Genomic DNA, 21,387 nt, shown 5'->3' with positions numbered 1-21,387 from the left:
AACTTGTCAGAAGTGACTCATGCTGATAGCAGAGGAATGAAGCGGCAGACAGAAATTACACTTGGTGCTCTAGATTGAGACAAGTACCCACCATAGAGGGATATTCTTTGTTCATATTTAATGTCTGAGGTAGGGCCGAAACAACGGATCGATTAATTGTCAACTGATCGATTATGAAATTAATCGATTACTATTTTCATAATCGATTAATCGGCCAGTAACATAATAGGGTTAAAAAAACTAATATTAGCCCTTTAGAGTACAAAAAAAGCAAATAACCGCTACTGTAAATATTACTTTCACTGTTGCACAGTAAAAAAAATGAACCCCTTACAGTAACGATTATTTGCACTATAAAGGGCACATTTTTTATGTTATTTTTTTAACCCCATTATGTTACTAAACGTCTTAGGCCTGGTTCACACCTATGGATTTTTTGGTGCTTTTTGCAGAAATGCACTACAGTTCATTTAACGTTCACATCTATGCTTTTTTCAGCTGCTGCGTATTAGGAAATGGTCAGGAACTTTTTTCAACTTTTGGTTCAATATACTTTAATGGAGAAGCTGCAAAAAAACATGTAATGCGTTTTTGCAGCAATTTGTATTTTTTTTTTTAAATCTGCCCATCAACCAATTGGCCAAAAAAAAAGGCATAAAAGAATGCAAAAACGCAAATCGCAGCAAAATCACATGGGCAAAAAATCAAAACGCACAGCAAAAAGCACTGCAGAAACAGATCGAAAGCAAACTGCATAGGTGTGTACCGAGCATTATGCTGGCCACACGGATCGATTTTCAGACAAGAATATTCATACGAAAAATCTTTGTACATTCGCTGAATGAAAGAATGTTTGAAATTTTCACTTGCTTTTAACATTCTGTTTTAAAACGAATGTAATTTCTGAACGAAAACCACATACACTGTCTGAAAATTCCTTTGACCAAGAAGTTTTCTATTTCTAAATTTTCCCATCACTGTGGTTGAAAACAAACGTCGATTTGACCCCACTATCGATTGGAAAATCGAACAAACGTTCTTAAAATGAACATTTTTTTGAAGGAAGACATTGTTTTTGTATGGCCAGCATATAATATATTACAGTTCTGTTTGAAAATCTGCAAATCTGCAAAAAATTTGATCTGAGTCTGATGATATTTACCAGATTCACCCTCTAAAAGTATATACAGTATATCTCTTCTGTCTGTTATTCTCATAGTGGATTAGAGATTTTACTCCCTAACTATATAGTTGGTTATTTATATTTACCACTGCATAGAGATATTTAAGAATAAATTGCCTTTTTTTTTAAACTTTACATATTAACTAAATTATACACCACACTTTTTTAAAGGTTATTAACTGATTAATTGAAACAATAATCGGCCAACTAATCGATTATGAAAACAATCGTTAGTTGCAGCCCCAGTCTGAGGTATACAACCACTTTCAGGCTGGGTTCACACCATCGCTGCACGCGGTTCCTAGCAGGGTTCTGGTGCGTCCTGGTTCACCGTTTCAGGTCCGATTTCAGCCCCAATTTTTGGCTCAGTTTGGACCTGAAATGGACCAAAAGATGCACAGGGCTCCTGTGCAAATTCGGACCGGAGCCGCAGCGGAGATATGTGAAGCGACTCCATAGAGAGCCAATCAAAATCTCCTGCTATTGCAAACAAATTGGATGCGGAAATCCCCATCCAATTTGCAGTGGTGTGAACCCAGCCTAACTTTTTTTTTGCATATGCAGAGAAACTAACAGCATTGCACATATAAGCTTTTAGCTCTTCCTTTTCTTTTCTGTGCTTTTAGCTGTCATCACAGGCCCAGGCCAATGCAAACGTTGCTATTCTACATTCAGCCTGTCTGTGTCTGCACTGGAATTGCTGCCAAGGAAAGAAAAGAAGAAAGACATCCACTTCACATATCTGTATCAATCTTTTTACTGCCAGGTGCCTCATATAATGTCTGTGCGGTACTGTGCCATGAAATCACAAGAGATTACACACTGCTCATAGTGTAGAGCAGTCTTTCTCATCCGGGGTTCCTCAAGAGGTTGCTAGGGGTTCCTTGAGCAATGAGAAATTTCTGCCTATCAGATAAGTTCCCATTGACACCATTGATCTTTTTAGCCATGTGTGAGGGGGGAATTCTTCCCAATGACCACAAGTGTAAGGAACATTCTTTCTATCTACTGACCATCACACTAATGTATCATGAGTTGTAGATATAGTCATTTTTAGCAGGGGTTCCCTGAGATCAGAAAGTTATTTCAAGGGTTCCTCAGCGTTGAAAAGGTTGATGAAGACTGGTGTAGGGAGTACTTGTTCCTGGACCAAGGATAATATGAGGGTTCCCTCTAGATGAGCCTTCTTCTTTCTTCAATCAGCTTTTGAAATTTTATGAAATAAAAGGACAAAAAAGGTTCAGCTATACATAGGCATGGGTGTCTGATGCTAATCTCCACCTGATTACATTAAGGCAGTGCAAGGTACTGTAGAAATCTTCCCGTGAAGACTTTTAATCAAACAAGTATGTTGTATCATTGTATTCCTTGTCTGGTATTTGGTTATTTTTACATACAGGAGTTGCTTAGATATAATAAAGCAACTCTGATGATATAAAAAATGAAGTTATCCTTAAAAGATGGACATTTGGTACGCAACTAGTATATAGCCGAGTGATAAGAAATCAAGTCATAACAGATAAAGGCCCATAAATCAAGGGACATATCGGGACAACATCCAGAAAACAAATAAGGCTGTACACCCAGGAATCATAAAAATAATGTGTTGGTTTATCTTACTCATGACTACATCTTAACCACAGTCTTTTGACTAATCAAAGTATTTGATTAAAAAAAAAAAAAAAAAAGCATAATGTTAGACAGTCCTTTCCACACCATACAGCACATAAAAAAATCACCACAATGCAGCAAAATAGCTAACATACATCTTGTGTGTTGTGTTATGTTGCATTTGTATGTGCATTGGCATGTGTTAGAGCTGTACGATTAATCATTAAGAATCAAGAACACGATTCTTTCTCCCGTTGTGATTTTAACAAAGCATTTTCCAGATTCTATGCAGAGTTCTCTGCTCAAGCCGACAGCTGTCAAAAAAAAAAAAAAAAACAGGCAGTCTGCCCAAGTTTCACAACATTTCTCAGCCGCGGAGCTAACTATAAACATTGTAACGTTTTGTTCTTTAGGTCAAAGGAATGAACTTCGGTCTGTAAGAACCCTTTCACACGGAGGCGGTGCTTTACCACTCTTACAGCAGCGCTTTTCAGCCACTAGCGGGGCGCTTTTAACCCTCGCTAGCGACCGAAGAAAGGGTTAATCGCGCCCCTGTTGCGACACAGCCAAAGCACTTTGCAGGCGCTCCGGCAGTGCTGCCGATTAATTTCAATGGGCAGGGTTTTGCTGGAGCTGTATATACACCACTCCCTCACCGCCCCAAAGATGCTGCTTGCAGGACTTCTTTTCCCGTCCTGCAAGCGCACCGCCCCAGTGTGAAAGCACTCAGGCTTTTACACTGGGATGGCTTGAGAGGCGCGTTTTTTAGGCGCCCCAGTGTGAAAGGGGTCTAAATGAGGGAAGTTTAACCATTTAAAGACTAAACCTTTTCTGACACTTGTTGGTTTCAAGTTAAAATCATTATTTTTTGCTAGAAAATTACTTAGAACCCCTAAACACTATATATATATTTTTTAGCAGCGACCCTAGGGTCGGTAAAATGGTGGTTGTTACAATATTTTTTATGTCACACTGTATTTGTGCAACAGTCTTTCAAATGCAATTTTTTTTTTGGAAAAAAAATACACTTTAATGAATTTTAAAAAAACTAAACTCTAAAGGAATTCTAAAAAAACTAAAGTTAGCCCAATTTTTTTGTATAATGTGAAAGATGGTGTTACGCCGCAAGAATCGTGAGAGAACTGTGATCTTTATTCTGAGCAAAAAAAAATTGTGATTCTCATTTTTCCCAGAATCGTGCAGCTCTAGCCTGTGTTTTCATGTCAAATGTGAAGTGACAGGTCCCTGGAAAGGGTTGAAATACTAACAACAGCTTATTTTTTATATATTTATATAAAATGTAGGTAGGTTGTATTTTAACTCAACACATGCACTATTTTACCAAAAGTATTGGGACGCCTGCCTTTACACGCACGTAAACTTTAATGGCATCCCAGTCTTAGTCTGTAGGGTTCAATCTTGCGTTGGCTCTCCCTTTGCAGCTATAACAACTTTAATTCTTCTGGGAAGGCTGCCCACAAGGTTTAGGAGTGTGTCTATGGGAATGTTTGACCATTCTTTCAGAAGCACATTTGTGAGGTCAGGCACTGATGTTGGATGAGAAGGCCTGGCTCGCAGTCTCCGCTCTAATTCATCCCAAAGGTGTTCTATTGGGTTGAGGTCAGGACTCTGTGCAGGCCAGTAAAGTTCCTCCACCCCAAATGTGCTCATCCATGTCTTTATGGACCTTGCTTTGTGCACTGGTGTGCAGTCATGATGGAACAGGGGGGGGGCCATCCCCAAACTGTTCCCACAAAGTTGAGAGCATGAAATTGTCCAAAATGTCTTGGTATGCTGAAGCCTTAAGAGTTCCCTTCAATGGAACTAAGGGGCCAAGCCCATCCCTGAAAAACAACCCCACACCATAATCCCCCCCTCCACCAAATTATTTGAACCAGTGCACAAAGCAAGGTCCATAAAGAAATGGATGAGCGAGTTTGGGGTGGAGGAACTTGACTCGCCTGCACAGTCCTGACCTCAACCCTTTAAAATACCTTTGGGATGAATTAGAGTGGAGACTGCGAGTCAGACCTTCTCGTCCAACATCAGTGCCTGACCTCACAAATGATCCCTGGAAGAACGGTCAAACATTCCCATAGACACACTCCTAAACCCTGTGGACAGCCTTCCCAGAAGAGATGGATGAAGCTGTTATAGCTGCAAAGGATGGGCCAACTCAATATTGAACCCTACGGACTAAAACTGGGATGCCATTAAAGTTCATGTGCGTGTAAAGGCAGGCGTCCCAATACTTTTGGTAATATAGTGTATGTGAAGAACATTGTGGTGTGACTGAGACACTTAGAAAACCATTGCTGATCTGGTGTGGAAAGAGGCAGGTCACTGAACATGATGTGAACAAGCCCCCAACCTTTATTATCTAATACAAATGTTTTTATTCTTGATGTGATTATCACTGGTTTTGGAACTTTGCATTTTAATTTGTTAAATGCTGCATGGACCTAGAGTTGGTGATCTGTTTATTAGGGTGTCTTTGCCCTAATTTAATGTATTCATGCCCTCTACCCCAGTGTGTCCGATATGTGTTTTAGAGATTGCTCCTCCAGGGGATCTTTGATTTATACATTTTGATTTTGCAACAAGATTCAGTCACTCTGGCACAGAATCTCTCATGTTCCTTCTACTATCTCTGGTAATGCTTTAATTGTGAGCCTCCCAATTTGTCTTTTCTTTGCCCCATATCAGGGGCTTCATGTCATAAAGGGAAGTTCATCCATACTATATGCATTGCCACCTTTAGCTTGTCATTGCAAATCTGAAATAATCCCATTTTCTACAATCATTAATAGAATTGATTCCATCATGGAAAGATTTTTTTACACCGTACAAGACATATTATACTTGTTTTCTACTAACTTGTATATACAGGATTCCAAAAGACACACCTACCTAATATGATGTACCCCTACTAACCTGCAATCCACCTCTGTATGTCTATAGACATATACATCCGCTTTCACTGATATGTCCAATCAGCATTATAGTTCTACATCGAGATGTTTGTGATCTTGGTAATCTCTAGTTTAAATTTTATTTTTATTGCGTATTTAGACTCTCATTGTCCTTCAAAATGTATCCTGTAGATTTATGTAAGCCGCTGGTTATATTATGTTCTCACTGTAACTTAATGGCTTTGTTACAGTTTATTCTGTGCTCTACTTACTGTTTTTTGCAAATACAGTAGTTTGTAAAAAGAAATAAAAAAAAATCACTTTAAAAAGTAGATTTCAGCTGTCGGCTAATTGCTGTCAGCTAATTGCCAGCTCCTATCTCTCCACAGTTACTCAGCTGTTGATGATATCCTGCTCGTCAGTCCTGCCTACTTAAGCCATCCAGTCCAGAGGAGCTCTGCCTTTGCCTTAGTCAACATAACAGAGGCACTCTCCTGCATTCCTGTTAAAAGACTTGCTTGGCTGACATCCCTTCCGGCTCCAGATCCTGCTTGCTGTTTTACAACGCTCATCTCAGGCTCCCTGACGTTTGGCTTGTCTGACTATCCGTTCCGGTTCCTGAACTCTGGCTATGTTTTGACTACGTTTGTTATTTTTACTTTTATTATTAAATAAGCGTGATTTAACTGTACTTCTGTCTCGGTCTGATTTCATGGTTTCTGACAGTAGGCGAAGGCCATGAATTCAGAAGATGCAGTCAATCCACTTTTTGGTGATATTTTTTTCAGATTGGATGAGCAGGATCACTGCATGGATCAGTTTGCCATGGTGTTACAAACACTTCTGAGTCACACGGCTCAACTGGAATCTCCCACTGTGGCTGCTCCGGTACAACCTGGGTTGCAGACCGTCTCTGCTGCTGCACCAGTCTCTGTGCAGGCACCCGCCTTGAGTATTACCTCTATAAGAGGTATGTCTGGTTCTGCCCCGCTTCCCCAGCAATTTGGGGGTGATCCAGTTCAATGCAGAGGGTTTCTCAACCAGGTTGAGATATACTTTGAGATGCTGCCCAAGGCGTTTCCCACGGACAGAAGCAAAGTAGGTTTCATGATATCTTTGCTTTATGAGAGAGCCTTAGCCTGGGCAATCCCTCTATGGCCTCTTTTAAAAGGGTATTTGACGTTCCCGCATGCTCCGCTTCTGCTGCCAAGTGCCTCATGTCAATCAAACAGAGTATGAGAACTGTTGACGACTACGTCATTGAATTCCGTACTCTGGCAGCAGAGGTTGCTTGGAACAATGAGGCCCCCGTGGCTGCTTTTTCTCATGGTCTCGGATTCCATCAAGAATGAGATAGCAGCCCGAGATATACCCACTGAGCTGGAGAAGTTGATCACGTTTGCCATCCTCATTGACTCCAGACTCAGATAAAGACTCTCTTTTAGCCCTGATTCACACCTATGAATTTTTAGTGCTTTTTGCATTTTGCAGATCTGCACTACAGAAATGGACTGTAGTGCAAATCTGCAAAATGCAAAAAGCACTAAAAATGCATAGGTGTGAATCAGGCCTTAAGGAGTTCTTGTGGAAGTCTCCTGTACGTTTGCCTCCGAGCTTTGCAGTCCCACCCTTGCCTCCCTCACCTCCCATACCTCCTGGTACAGAGTCAGTCTGTGAAGATGAACCCATGCACTTGGGCTTCACGCTTCTCTCTACGGATTAGAGAACCCTTAGGAGGAGGGAGAGATTTTGCCTTTATTGTGGCCAGGCAGGTCACTTTTTTGAAGTCTTGTCCTACCCGTCCAGGGAACGCCCGAACCCTGAGGTCCTGTCACAGACAGACCTTAGGTGGCGTTGTTTTGTCCCCAGTTATCCAGAAGGATAAGCCCCTGGTTTTGGTCACCCTTTCTTGGGCTGAGTCATCCGTCGAGATACAGGCTCTAATCGACTCTGGGGCTGCAGGCCTGTTCATTGATGCTGCCTTTGTATCGAAGCACTTGATTCCGCTGCAGCTGCGTGACACTCCACTTGCCATCGAGGCTCTTGACAGGAGACTACAGCCTGCCCATGTGAGTCATAAGACAGTTCCGTTGTCCATGGCCGTAGGGGCTCTTCTCCGGCTCCCTGACGTTTGGCTTGTCTGACTATCCATTTTGGTTCCTGAACTCTTTATGTTTTGACTATGTTTGTTCTTTTTACTTTTATTATTAAACAAGTGTGATTTAACTGTACTTCTGTCTCGGTCTGATTTAATGGTTTCTGACAAGAATGTTCTCTTTATACTGCTTTCTTTCTGTAAAATGCCCCTGCGTTCCTATTTCAAACTGACCACACTAGGCATGAGAGCACATCCATCCCAGTACCCCAAAAAAACTTTTATTATGGAGGTTGTCAGCCTTAGAATAGGCATAAAGCCTTATAAAATGTTTTCCCATGTTTCACCCCCTTCTCCCTAACATCAATAAAAACACTAGTGTTTTATCTGCTCGGGTTGAGGTATCTGACTGGTGGTTCTACATGTACAAAGACATTCTCCTAACACTAGAAACTGGAGAAAACCTGAGTTGTTTAAATGCAAGTATAGCTTTGGACTTTTTTACATTTTTAGGTTACAAAGAAGGGAGGGGACCATGTAGGTAGGTAGGTAGAATTTTCCATTAAAGCTGAATTTCAGGCATAATAGGCACAAATAAATGGAGTTTTCATTGATTTATCATTAAATGTATTATTTTTTTATTGCAAGTAGTGTGAAAACCTAAATTTGACTTAGTATCAGCCTCTTGCAGCCACCTGTACAGTACAACTCAGACTGGGAGAGGAAGAAGCAGCACAAGGAGCCAATCAGCAGTTCAGAATGCATGCTGATAAGAGGAGAGAGCAGAGTGACAGAGAATTAACTCCAGTCACAAGCAGAGAAGGGATAAGACCTGTTAGTGTCACTGACTCGCAGCACAGAAAAATCAGGTCTCCTTCCCTGCCAGACAGGGCTGTGATGTGTTTACAGAGCTGTGTCAGTCTCGGGACTGGATGGATATAAATACAATCTTTTGGCAGGTAAACCGCTCCCAAATATGTATTTCATCTGTGTAGTTAACTGTTGCCTGGAGTTCTGCTTTGAGCCTTAGGACCACTTTAAAAACGAGATTGACAATTAAAGTGTTACTAAACCCACAACAGTAAAATCAATCTTGTTTATGCAGCAAATCATGGTTCTTATACTCACTGTGCAAAGCAAGGGGTTAATCCTGTGTTAAAAGGCTGTTTGATCCTGTCTACTTTAAACTTCCTCTTCTTCCACTGTCCCCAATCTATCTCCTGATAGTACAGAGCCCTAGAAGGCTCTCTGCACATGCTCAGTTTGGTGTGTATTGCTGAGTTTTTTTATTTTATTGGGAGGGTGCATGTGATCACCACAGGGCCAATCAGCACTGTCAGGGGTCCTGCATCCTCATAGGACAGTCAGAGGAGACTGAAAATGCCTCCTACAAGCTTTGCCCATTGCTCGGCCAGACATTGATAGAAGTCACAAGACTGCTATATACTGCTGATGAGTATAGGTATTTAGCAGTTTACATTTACTAAAATAATTGTATTTTTATGTTCTGTGTACTGTGGGAGACCAGATATAGTGGATGCAGGGTCCTGGGTTTAGTAACACTTTAAACTAATATGACAGATGCAATGAGGTGGTGCTGCAAAGCTCCTGAAGGAGTTTTTTTTAGAACCAATTGGTTTTAAACTGTATCTGAGCATATTAATGTTACAAGCAAACTCATCCACGCATCCAGGTCTCCATGCTTTATTCTGTTGAGAAATCACTTTGGAAATACCCCCTAGCCTTTCTAGCTGTAATCATCTTGACTAAAGGCAGCTGATTCAGGTAGCATCTACTTCCTGAAATCCATCTTCCCTTAGCTCAGGCATGCAGGCAGGAGGACTTGAGAAAGGAGGCCACACCCTCTTAAATGTGTTGTCATAACAACGGCTTAGCCATCCTATTCTCTCCTCCAGATGAAAGAAAAAAAAATTCCCATGAAGACTTTTGGGAGATATGAGATCATTTCAGCCTAGGCCAGAAACCAGGTAGCAACTGAAGAAATGTAAAAAAGAAAAGTTTTAAACAAGTCCATATAATATACGTTCCTATCTGTTTACTATTGCCAGCAGCAAGGATTAAAGATAGTTCATTTTAACTGAGAGAGTTTAGTTCCGCTTTAATCTCCCTTACAGGGTCAGTCAGAGTACATGAACCAGGAAAGTGGGAAAGGTGTGAATAGAGGTGAATGTGTTTCCTGATTGTGACATCATTGTAGAATCTAAAAGATAGATAACAGAAGGGCGAATGAGGAGCCGTTTAAGGTAAACTGAAAATGCACATTGTCTGAGAAGTGGCTGTGTTGTCAGTAGCAACCAGATGGCTTTTTTCAGTTTCTTAGCCAATTTGATAATGAGTACAACGCTGACAGTTCTTCCCAACAGTGTTACAATGAGACACACAGGGGTTGTTTTACTAAAACAGTACAAAGAGTACAGAGAGAGTACAAAATCTGGTGCAGCTCTGCAAATCAGCTTCCAGGTTTTATTGTCAAATCTTAATTGAACAAGCTGAAGTTAGAAGCTGATTGGCTAGCATGCACAGCTGCACCAGATTTAGCATTCTCCAGTTTTAGTAAATCAGCCCCACAGTGTGTGATACATCATTTTTAAAGGTTCCTTTGTACAACAAACTCCACTAATACCCTGCATTTGTTTTCTGGCAATAAAATGTAATTGTACTCATTTAGGGCCCATTCACACTATGTACAGTTTACCTGCGTTTTTTTCTCATGGATAAACCCAGGTGACTGTAATGACACACAAATAATACTTTTCTGTGTGTCGTGTTCACATTAGTATGCTGTGTTTCTCTGCGTTCCAGAGATGTGTGATTTTATGCACCATGTTTGGCATGTCACCGCACAGCAAGCACAATGCACTGCACTGTGACATGAAAAAAGTGTCACTTTGTGCACTTCACATGAAGTTTACTGGGAATAAAAAGGAGATGTGTGATGCGATAAAATTTGCTTTACACCAACACCTACCGCATGTCAAGTCAAAAGGGACTACTGCCCACACACTAAACCGCTTAACGGCTAAGTTAACCTTTTTTTTTTTTTTTCTAAAATCCAGCTCCCCTACATACCAATATACCATTAAAGTACTTCAGTTGCAGAAAAATAAAAGCTTTCTTTGATTTTGAGAACAAGGCCTTACCTTAGTCCTTGCTGTATTTCTGAGAAAGCTTCATCACTTGCTGGTATGTAGATTGGGATGTAGAAACCAGTAAGACGCTGGAAGGAGTTTACCAGCTGACCTCATTAGCACACACCCTTTGCCCATCAACTGTGTATGCACACCTTCCCCGGAATTCCTCTACGCGTGCATTTGCCTGGCTTCTCCAGTGTACCTTCAGACAGGCTCAGGCTGCATACTAAACTCTCTGGGGCCGCATACAGCCCACGGGACACCCCTGATGTAGTGCAAAGGCCTGCCTGATTGGATAGAGGGTGTGTCGTCCTATTATAAAGTTTTGGTAACTCTAAAGGAGATTGTACAGGGATTGTACGATCAGATTGTATAGTGTATGGCCACATTTATATACCTAAGATTACCTAGTTGCACTTTCAGTGGCATTAATTGTTAATGGCACACTAAACACAGAAGCAAACACACAATTTTCCACATGAAAAAAACGGTGACAAATGCAGCAAAACGCAGTAAAAAAAACTCGCAGCTCGCACCACGCCAAAATATCCCCATGAGCTACTTTGCCATGTGTAGCACAGCCCACTGAAATCAACAGCCAAAATTGATACGGCTACATCTCTTTGGTAAAAATAACCCAAATTAGTGGATATTATTTATTATTTAGTCTGTGTGAAAGTTATAGAGTCTACAAGCTATGGTGGCAATCATTGGCAATCGTTGAAAATTGATCACACCTGATGCACTGACTGCCTATCTAATTTCTTAGGACAGTACAAATACCCCCCCATGACCCCCTTTTTAAAAGTAGATATTCCAAGGTATTTAGTAAGAGACATGGCAAGTTTTTTGAAGTTGTATTTTTTTCCCCCACAATTCTTGAAAAAATTAAGAATTTTTTTTTTTTTTTAACACAAAATTGTCATAACAAATTATTTCTCACACACAGCATATGCATGCTTCCAATTACACCCCAAAATACATTTTGCTATTCCTCCTGGGTATGGCAATACCACATGTGTGAGACTTTTTCACAGCCTGGCCATATACAGAGGTCCAACATGCTGGGAGCACCATCAGGCATTCTAGGAGCATAAATTACACATACAATTTCCTAACGACCTATTACATTTTTGAATGCCCTGGAGCACCACAGCAATGGGATTACCCACAAAATGACCCCATTTTGGAAAGCAAACACCCGAACATATATTCTATGAGGCAATATGAGTCTTTTGAACATGTCATTTATTTCCGCAAATTTTTGAAAAATGTGGAAAGAAAATTAAAACCTATTTATTTTTACACAAAGTGGTCAATTTATAAGATATTTCTAACACAGCATGTACAGAGCAAACATTACACCCCGAAATATAATCTGCTACTCCTCCTTAGTATGGCGATACCACGTGTGTGAGATTTTTACACATCCTGGCCACATACAGAGGCCCAACATGCAGAGAGCACCATCAGCCATTCTAGGAGCATAAATTACACATCTAATTTCATTCCTACCAATCACACTTATGAAGGTCCTGGAGCACCAGGACAATGGAATTACCCACAAAATGACCCCGTTTTGGAAAGCAAACATCCCAAGGTATATTCTATGAAGCATGGGCTGCAGATAGGTACTCATGTACTCTGATGGGCTGCAGATAGGTACTCCGGTACTCTGATGGGCTGCAGATAGGTACTCCTGTACTCTGATGGGCTGCAGATAGGTACTCCGGTACTCTGATGGGCTGCAGATAGGTACTCCTGTACTCTGATGGGCTGCAGATAGGTACTCCGGTACTCTTATGGGCTGCAGATAGCTACTCCTGTACTCTGATGGGCTGCAGATAGGTACTCCTGTACTCTGATGGGCTGCAGATAGGTACTCCTGTACTCTGATGGGCTGCAGATAGGTACTCCTGTACTCTGATGGGCTGCAGATAGGTACTCCTGTACTCTGATGGGCTGCAGATAGGTACTCCTGTACTCTGATGGGCTGCAGATAGGTACTCCTGTACTCTGATGGACTGCAGATAGGTACTCCTGTACTCTGATGGACTGCAGATAGGTACTCCTGTACTCTGATGGACTGCAGATAGGTACTCCTGTACTCTGATGGGCTGCAGATAGGTACTTCGGTACTCTTATGGGCTGGAGACAGGTACTCGGGTAATCTGTGATTGGACACAGCTGGTCACGTAATAAAGAAACATTTTTATTGGCTCTTTACACTGATCGGGGATGGGCTGTGTCCCGAGGGACACACCTCATCCTGATCGCCGCGATGCGGGCCCCCAAGGGCCCGCAGGAGCTGCAACAACCGGAGGACGTCATATGACATCCACCCGGATTGAGGAGATGTTACTGCCGGCGTCATTTTACTATGGCCTGGTAAGGAAGTGGTTAAAGATAGCCATATACTATGCAATCTGATTGTACAATCTCTGTACAATTTCCTTCAGATTTACCAAAACAATGGAATAGGATGACACACCTGATCAATCCATTCAATTTTTATCAAACCAGACAGGCCCTAGTACTACATAGCTGATGGGAGATCTAAAGGAGATTGTACAATCAGATTGTATAGAAAGTGAGTGGGAGGTAGTATTGTAGTATTGTTATCCAGCACCACAAGGCCTATGTGATGTATGTAAGTTCTTTTTGCTGTCACATACAAAGCAGGTTTGTATTGGTATTTCTTGTCTTGTGATATATAGAAGGGTCCTAGGTATGTCTGTCCTTGCTGTGGTGCTGTGAAATAATCTGTGATGTCATGCAACTCCCTTGAAACAATCATATGTTATAAAACAGGTTTTCTGATGTCTCTGGTAGGTTGTAAAAACAAGAGCGGCTTAGTGAAGAATTCATGATTTCAAGGCCTAGTAGGTATATTCAAATCTCTCTTAAAACTGTGAATTCTTCACTAAGCTGTATTTGTTTTTCTAAACTAAACTAGTCATTCAGTGTCTCACAAACTAATCCCCAAGTAAAACCGTATTCATTTTTTAAAGACAAAAGTTATTAATTAATAAGGAACAACAAATAAAGACAAACATGCCGTTTTTAATTTTTTTTTTTTTTCCATTATTATGGTGTGCCCTGAGCAGTGCTGTCCTAAAGATTGCACAAGTACATAATAAACGCTAAGGAGCTGACTTTTTTTTTTTTTTTTCTTCATATAATCTTTATATTGTATTTTCATAAACAACATACAAAAGAGTATTAAAGAGAATATAAGAAACAGGTGAACAGTGTATGTCCATATAGGTGATATGGCAAAGTACTAATGCACTACCAACAGTGTATCAATACAAATAAGGTGCTAATTAATAAAGTGCATACATATAAAGCTTAGCTTAGCTGTTTAAGTTTCGTATGTCCATATAGGCCACAATCACAGTGAGCCAGAACTACTGCCAGCAATACATGACAGGGAACCAGCTGCCGCTCTGCATTTGGGAAGGCATGTCAGGAGGCTCGACATATTCAGTATATTGATTGGCGTCAGAAATGGCCCGGATGGCAAGTGGTTAATGCCAGTGTGAACTTAGGCCTAAAGAGGAGTTCCGCCCGCCCCTTTAAAAATTAAAAGTCAGCAGCTTCACATACTGTAGCTGCTGACTTTTAACATTAGGACACTTACATGTCCTGGAGTCCAGCGATGTCAGCACCGCAGCCAATGTTTACATCAGCTGGCCGGGTGCTGCCGCCGCCATTGCTGGTAGGGGAACCCGGCGGTGTAGCCTTTCAGCTTCACGGCCGGGTGCCTACTGCACATGCTGCGCTCTCTCACTGGCCCCAAATGTGGCACCAGAGGGGGGGAGGAAACATATAAGGCCCCTTTCACACTACTGTGACTTCAAAGTTGCGCAATTTTGCCACAATTTTGCTGTGATTTCGGGGAATGCCTGTGTAACACACATCAAAGTTGGACCAAAGTAGTACAGGGACTACTTTGAAGTCGGTGCGACTTGAAGTTGGTGTGACTTGAAGTTGCACAGATATGAATGGTACTCATTGGAAATCATGGGGTACGACTTGTCATGAGACTTTGCAGTCCCAAGTCGCATGACAAGTCGCACTAGCGTGGAAGGGACCTAAGTGAAAGTTCCACTTTTGGGTGGAACTCCGCTGTAGCCTCCCTGGCGGTTTTCCCGAGTGTGGCTCGGGGTTAAATTTCAGCACCATTAGCGGTAACCCCCGAGCCACACTCAGGATTACATCTCAGAATCCTGGTGCAGGTTACTTACCTTGTCCCCTGAATCCTGCGATGTCCCCCAGTGCTGTCTGCGGGCTCCGTCCTCTGCCCCGATGTCCTGTGTGCCAGGCTCCATTCCCTGCGCGCGTTGCGACGCAAGGGGGCGGAGCCTGGCGGCAAATTCAACAAAGTGAAAATTCATAATACATACAGTACAATGTAATCTTACAGATTACATTACTGTAAGAAATCATTTCACATCCCTTTTGTCCCTAGTGCTTTGTCCTATGCCCTGCATGCAGTTTTATATGATATATACTGTTCTTTCAACCTGGAAACTGGAGATTGTCCATAGCAACCAAAAAGTGTCCCTTTACGTCAAAAGTGGCTTTAGACCAGCTAGAAAACAGCGATAGTAAATTAGAACACTTGCAGAATTGAGCGATAGTGAATCGTGAGGAAATTTATTTTATTATTACTATATTATTATTTTTTATAATTTTTTATATTTATTTATTATATTATAATTTATGATTTTGTGTTTCAAACTTCATCATACCCGGGATGTCTACTAGACTCTTGGTGGACAGATTTAAGTGTGTTATTGCTAAGAATTGCCGGCCTACAATATAAAACGCCAAATTTCTATGCAAAATAATTGTACCGCTTTAAGATGCAAAAATCTGAAATAATGATACCTCCAGGAAGGTTAAGGTTTAAACAGGCACTACAGACACAGATTTAGCTTTTGTGATATATAACATCTTTATAAATAAAACCAAGTTTCCTAAACAAACAAAAATATTGCTTTTTTGACAAACAAGTGCAACTTTAAAATATATAAAAACCTAAAAAACTGTAAACTCTATTGGCTGTAATGCCATTGCACATAGAGTATTACCTGAATATATTACCAACATAAAATTATATATAAAAAAAAAAAAATCTTTCACCAGCTTAATAGATGCCCCCTACTTATTCTTATGTGGTAGTGCAGTGTTAATTTTGATATAGTTTTAGTTTTAGTCATAGTCTTTTGACTAAAATGCTATTTTAGTTTTAATCATATTTTAGTCATCTGAAGTGTTCTAGTTTTAGTCATATTTTAGTCGACTAAAATTGTGTTTATTTTGTTGGCATAAATATTTTGGTCGACAAAATTAACTCCAATCCTGTCAGCAACCTGCATCTCAGCACCTGTGTGATGTCTTGTGTGTTTCAACCAGCACTGTGTTCCCTGCTTTTGTGATTCCTGACACCGTTGCCTACAGTTTACTCCATGAACACCTGTGCAATCTAAATTTCCCATGCATCAGTGACCCCATGTGACTGAGCACCTCTACCCGCTTCTAGTGCCTCTGTGTGGTCCCTGCACTCCTGCCTTAATGGACTGTGTTATTCAGTGACCTTTGAATCCAGCAGCCCAGTGCTGCAAGGGTCTTGCTTACTTGCTCTTAGTTCCCAGGGACAGCCTTCTCGGGTGGGTCAGAGGGCTACAACCCGGATGTCACTTGCAGCAAAACCCATCTTCATCTTCAGGAGCCCTGGGGAAGACAAGGCGGCTCCCCAGACTCTGCACTTTGGCCCTTCAAAGGGATTTTGCCTTCACTGTGCATGCGGGCATACTGGGCCTCCCCAACAGTGCCAAAAAGAATCCTTCCTCTTTCAGTCTCAATGCAGTTCTGTGTGTCTTCTCTGCCTCATTCTTGGATAGCCAGTCTGCCCCCTAGTGGGAATTGGCTCTTATTCATGACAGCCCTTCTGCAGCTTCCCTCTCCCTTGCCCACGGGGTTCTGCTGCCCTGTTGCAGCTTCCCTCTGCCCACAGGGTTCTGTTGCAGTGCGTCATTGCCCCACAATACTGGGCAAGGTAAAATCACAACGAGTGAAGGTTTAGTGAGCTTTAAAACACTGATACATCTTTTTACCTACCTCTTTGCTCTTTTGCAACTTTGTTCATGTATTTTTGGGAGTTAGGCTGAATTCACATTGACTTGCGATAAAATGCAGGGACATTTCCATCCAGGCATGTTGACTTGGGTTGATGTGCGTTTTGACATACATTGACGTGCGATTTAGCGTGCATTAAAATACATTGCGTTTTGCAGTAGGGATGCATCAATACCATTATTTTTATGAGTACAAGTACCAATACTGTTTTTTTAGTGTTTGCAGATACCAGTTACCAATTCCTACTGCATCTATTTTCTTTATACTTCATCTGTCAGCAATGGTACAAAGAATTGAAAAGTTATTTACAAATTAAATACATTTTTGTGTGTGTATGTGTGAGACGTGTAAATATATGTCAAAGGTGTAAAAATATTAACAATCAAAGCAAACAAAAAAAAAAGTTTTAATTATTAATGGTTTATAAAATAGAAGTGAACAAAAAATAAATAAAAAATTAGCAGGAAAATAATAATTGGCGGAGAATAAAGAGTTAATTAAGGCTGAGAGTAAATAAAGGGGTTAAACAAAGGAACATTTAATAAAGAAACAAAAAAAAAAATGTTTGTTTTTTTTTAAATTGACAGGTTGCTTTAAACTGACTTCATCTGCAGATTAAAGTTCATCCCTTTGATTTGTAGATGAAGAAAAACAGAAACCATGTTTCTTTTTATCTTTCGGCTGAGCAATGTTGTTGATAAATATTGCCTGGCTGCTTTTTACACTCAACAGGGGAACCATACTGACATTTGAATGAGTCATTGGTTGTTAAAGAGGAACTGCAGTCTGCTCACATAATTTGTAATTAAAAATCTTGCCATTCTGAAGATTCCAACCACTTTGCATATTATTTTATATATACTGTGATTCTGTACATGCCAAATATGCTGCAGAAATCTCCCTCCACTAAGTCTGGCCGCATCCATTTTAACTGTGAGTAAGCTGAAGCTGCTGCCTTTTCACTTCCTTGATTTACACAGACACACAGAGGCACACCTCCAGCTCTGCAGCTCTCATTGGCCCTCTTATGACTCACACCCTCTCCCTTCCTGGCAAACTCACGAGAGTGAGAGAGAGAGCTGTGCATGATGTCATAAGCCTAGGCTAATAACCAGACAAGAAACAGGAATTGGGCTGTATAAGGTATTTACTGGCAGAAAAAAAAAATGTTTTACTATCCAAAGTTAAAATAACAAGGGCAGAAGATTTAATTGATGGAAAGATGACAGAATGACTGAAGGTCCGCTTTAAAGACAAGGCGGCTTCGCTCCTTAACAACCGATAATTGCCAGCTTTTTTTTTACATTTCAGCTGTCAGTGGGGGAATACCATTGTCAGCTGAAAGAACCAAGCCCGGGAGTATCAATTTCAGGTATCAGGGCCAGTTCACGCCACATGCAGTCCAGTGCATTTTTTTTCTGCATCAAAAACGCATTGAAATTAGGTTGTATGGTTTGCAATGGTATAGTTCACACCAGTGCTTGCAGTTCGAGTGTGTTCCAGTTCCAGAAAAAAAAGTAGAACATGCTGCATTTTTCCTGCACTGGACTATACTGGAATGTTGTAAGATGCATCAAAAACGCACTGGTATGCACTGGAACACACCTAAACGCACCAAAAACGCACTGGAACATACATGTCCTTATTTAGGGTTAAATCGTTTGTTAAACCCCCCCCCCAAAAAAAAAACCAATCCTGTTCCCTTAAAGCATGTTATACAGCACAGCGCTTGTGCTGTGTCATTTGGCCCCCTGTATCACCTGAACTACCTGTCTGATCCTGCCTGGCTAAACCCTTACCCCTGCATGCTGACCACGCTATATCAGGGCTGCTGAGCTCTGACACCATTGCCAGCGTACGTGCCTCCGTCAGCCGCAGCCCTGCTCTCTGTCTCCTATGTCCTCTCCTCCATCATCTCCCCCTCCCCTCTCTGACTGTCTGCTTGTGTCAGCAAACGCCCCCCCCCCCCCCCCCCCCCACTACTGCTGCTCTCATGCTTAAAGGGGTTGTAAAGGCAATTTAAAAAAAAAAAATAGCAAACATGTTATACTTGCCTTCACTGTGCAGCTCGTTTTGCACAGAGTGGCCCCGAACTCGGCGGCTGTCTCAGCTCCTCCCAGCAAGAACTAACCACCTTCATGCGAGCTCTCTCGCATGGTGGTTAGTTCTTGCGGACGCGCTCCCGTGATACAGCCAGCGGCTATAGTCACTCACTGTATCACTCGGCCCCGCCCCCAGCGCGCCGCGCCATATTGGATGTGATTGACAGCAGCGCGAGCCAATGGCTGCGCTGCTTTCAATCCATCCACTCTAGCCAATAAACGGCCAGGCTGAGCGGCGAAGAGGACATTAGGGGCGAGTGCAGCAGGTGAACATGCTCAGGTAAGTAAAACGGGGGGCTGGGGGGGGGGCGGTATTGTTGGATGTTTTTTTACCTTAATGCATAGGATGCATTAAGATGAAAAAACGCGAACCTTTACAACCCCTTTAACATTAAAAGTTCCTCTGTATTAGAACAATAAGTTCCCCTGTGTCTGTGTTGTATCATAAATATGCTTATCTGTACTGACAACACATCGTCTTCCTGCGATCATGTGACTCCTTGGCTCTGTCTCTCCTCTCTCCACTCATCCCCGGCTGATGCCAGTGCTTGGCCCCGCCTACTGGAACTGTCAGCCGGGCAGAAGAGAGGAGATAGGAGGCAACTGATCGAAGGAAGACGGTATGTTATTAGTACAGATAAGCATATTTATGATATAACAAAGACAAAGGGGAATTTATTGTTCTAATACAGAGGGGATGGGAGCTTTTTATACAAGTGGTTTAACAACCACTTTAACAACTTGCCGCCCGTCAAATGATGGCTGGGCGGTGCGGCTCTCGTTCTGGGTGGACATCCTCCCAGAACGACCATTCTTGCACACCCCCACCGCGTCCTAGCGACACGGCGCAGCAGCGACCGCGACTCTTTAACCATGTGATCGGCTCTGTCTAATTACAGCCGGTCACATGTAAACACGGAGATGCCGGTAATTGGCGCTCCTCGCCTAACACTGACAGGGTGTGAGGAGAGGAGAGCCGGTCAGCGGCATCTCCTCACAGGGGACATCTAGGTATGTAATCAGAGCACTGATCATCAGTGCCCTGATTACAATTACGTGCCCACCAGTGTCAGCAATGATTGCCCACCACTGCCAGCAATCAGTGCCAACCAGTGCCCACAATTGCCACCAATCTGTGCCCACAAGTGCCAGCAATCTGTGCCCACAAGTGCCAGCAATCTGTGCCCACAAGTGCCAGCAATCTGTGCCCACAAGTGCCAGCAATCTGTGCCCACAAGTGCCAGCAATCTGTGCCCACAAGTGCCAGCAATCTGTGCCCACAAGTGCCAGCAATCAGTGGCCATTAGTGATGCCAGTCAGTGCTGGCTATCAGTGCTGCCCATCAAAGCCCATTACTGCTGCCCATCAATGCTCATCACTGCTGTCCATCAATGCTACCCATCAGTGCCTCCTATCCGTGCCACCTATCTGTGCCCACCAGTGCCGCCTATCTGTGCCCAGTGCCGCCCATCAGTGCCACCTATCAGTGCCCATAAGTGCGGCATATTCGTGCCTCCTGATCAGTGCCCATAAGTGCTGCCTCACCAGTGCCCATCAGTGCAGCCTATTAGTGCCCATCAGCGCCCATCAGTGAAGGAGAAAAATTACTTATTTACAAAATTTACTGACAGAAACTAAGAAAAACTTTTTTTTTTTTTTCAAAATTTTTGGTCTTTTTTTAGGAAAAAAGAAAAAAACCCAGAAGTGATTAAATACCATCTAACGAAAGCTCTATTTGTATGAAGAAAATGTTAACAATTTCACATGGTTACAGTGTAGCATGACCGCGCAATTGTCATTCAAAATGTGACAGCGCTGAAAGCAGAAAAATGGCCTGGGCAGGAAGGGTGTAAGTGCCCTGCATTGAGGTGGTTAAGGAAAAAAAAGCAAAAAAAAAAATTCACTGGAACCCATCAAAAACGTGCACACAAAAAAGCATCTGGAACAAACCTGGACAGCGTTCCTATGGTGTGAGCTGGCCCTTAGAGCATTTGCACGAGTACCGATACTCGTGCAAATGTTTTGTATCTGCACCGATACCGGTATCAGTATCGGTGCAAGCAGGACATTGCATAACATTGCATCTTGTATGTCAAAAGATAAACAAAAATGTTGTTGCGTAGTGCTGCGTTGACCTGTGTTTTACATTCGTTGAGGTGTGAAGAGGACACATGAAGAAACAATC

The 21,387-nt window shown here is 42.0% G+C and overlaps 1 protein-coding gene across 9 annotated transcripts in view; it reads left to right on the top strand.

Moving 5' to 3' along the window:
- Positions 1-21,387, top strand: part of MIPOL1 (mirror-image polydactyly 1) — a 753,413-nt gene that overhangs the window by 167,673 nt on the left and 564,353 nt on the right. The window lies entirely within an intron of this gene.

Source organism: Aquarana catesbeiana, linkage group LG13, assembly GCF_042186555.1.
Source record: "Aquarana catesbeiana isolate 2022-GZ linkage group LG13, ASM4218655v1, whole genome shotgun sequence".
Lineage (NCBI taxonomy): Eukaryota > Metazoa > Chordata > Amphibia > Anura > Ranidae > Aquarana > Aquarana catesbeiana.
The sequence above is the reverse complement of the archived record's forward strand: the minus strand, read 5'-3'. Positions and strand labels throughout refer to the sequence as shown.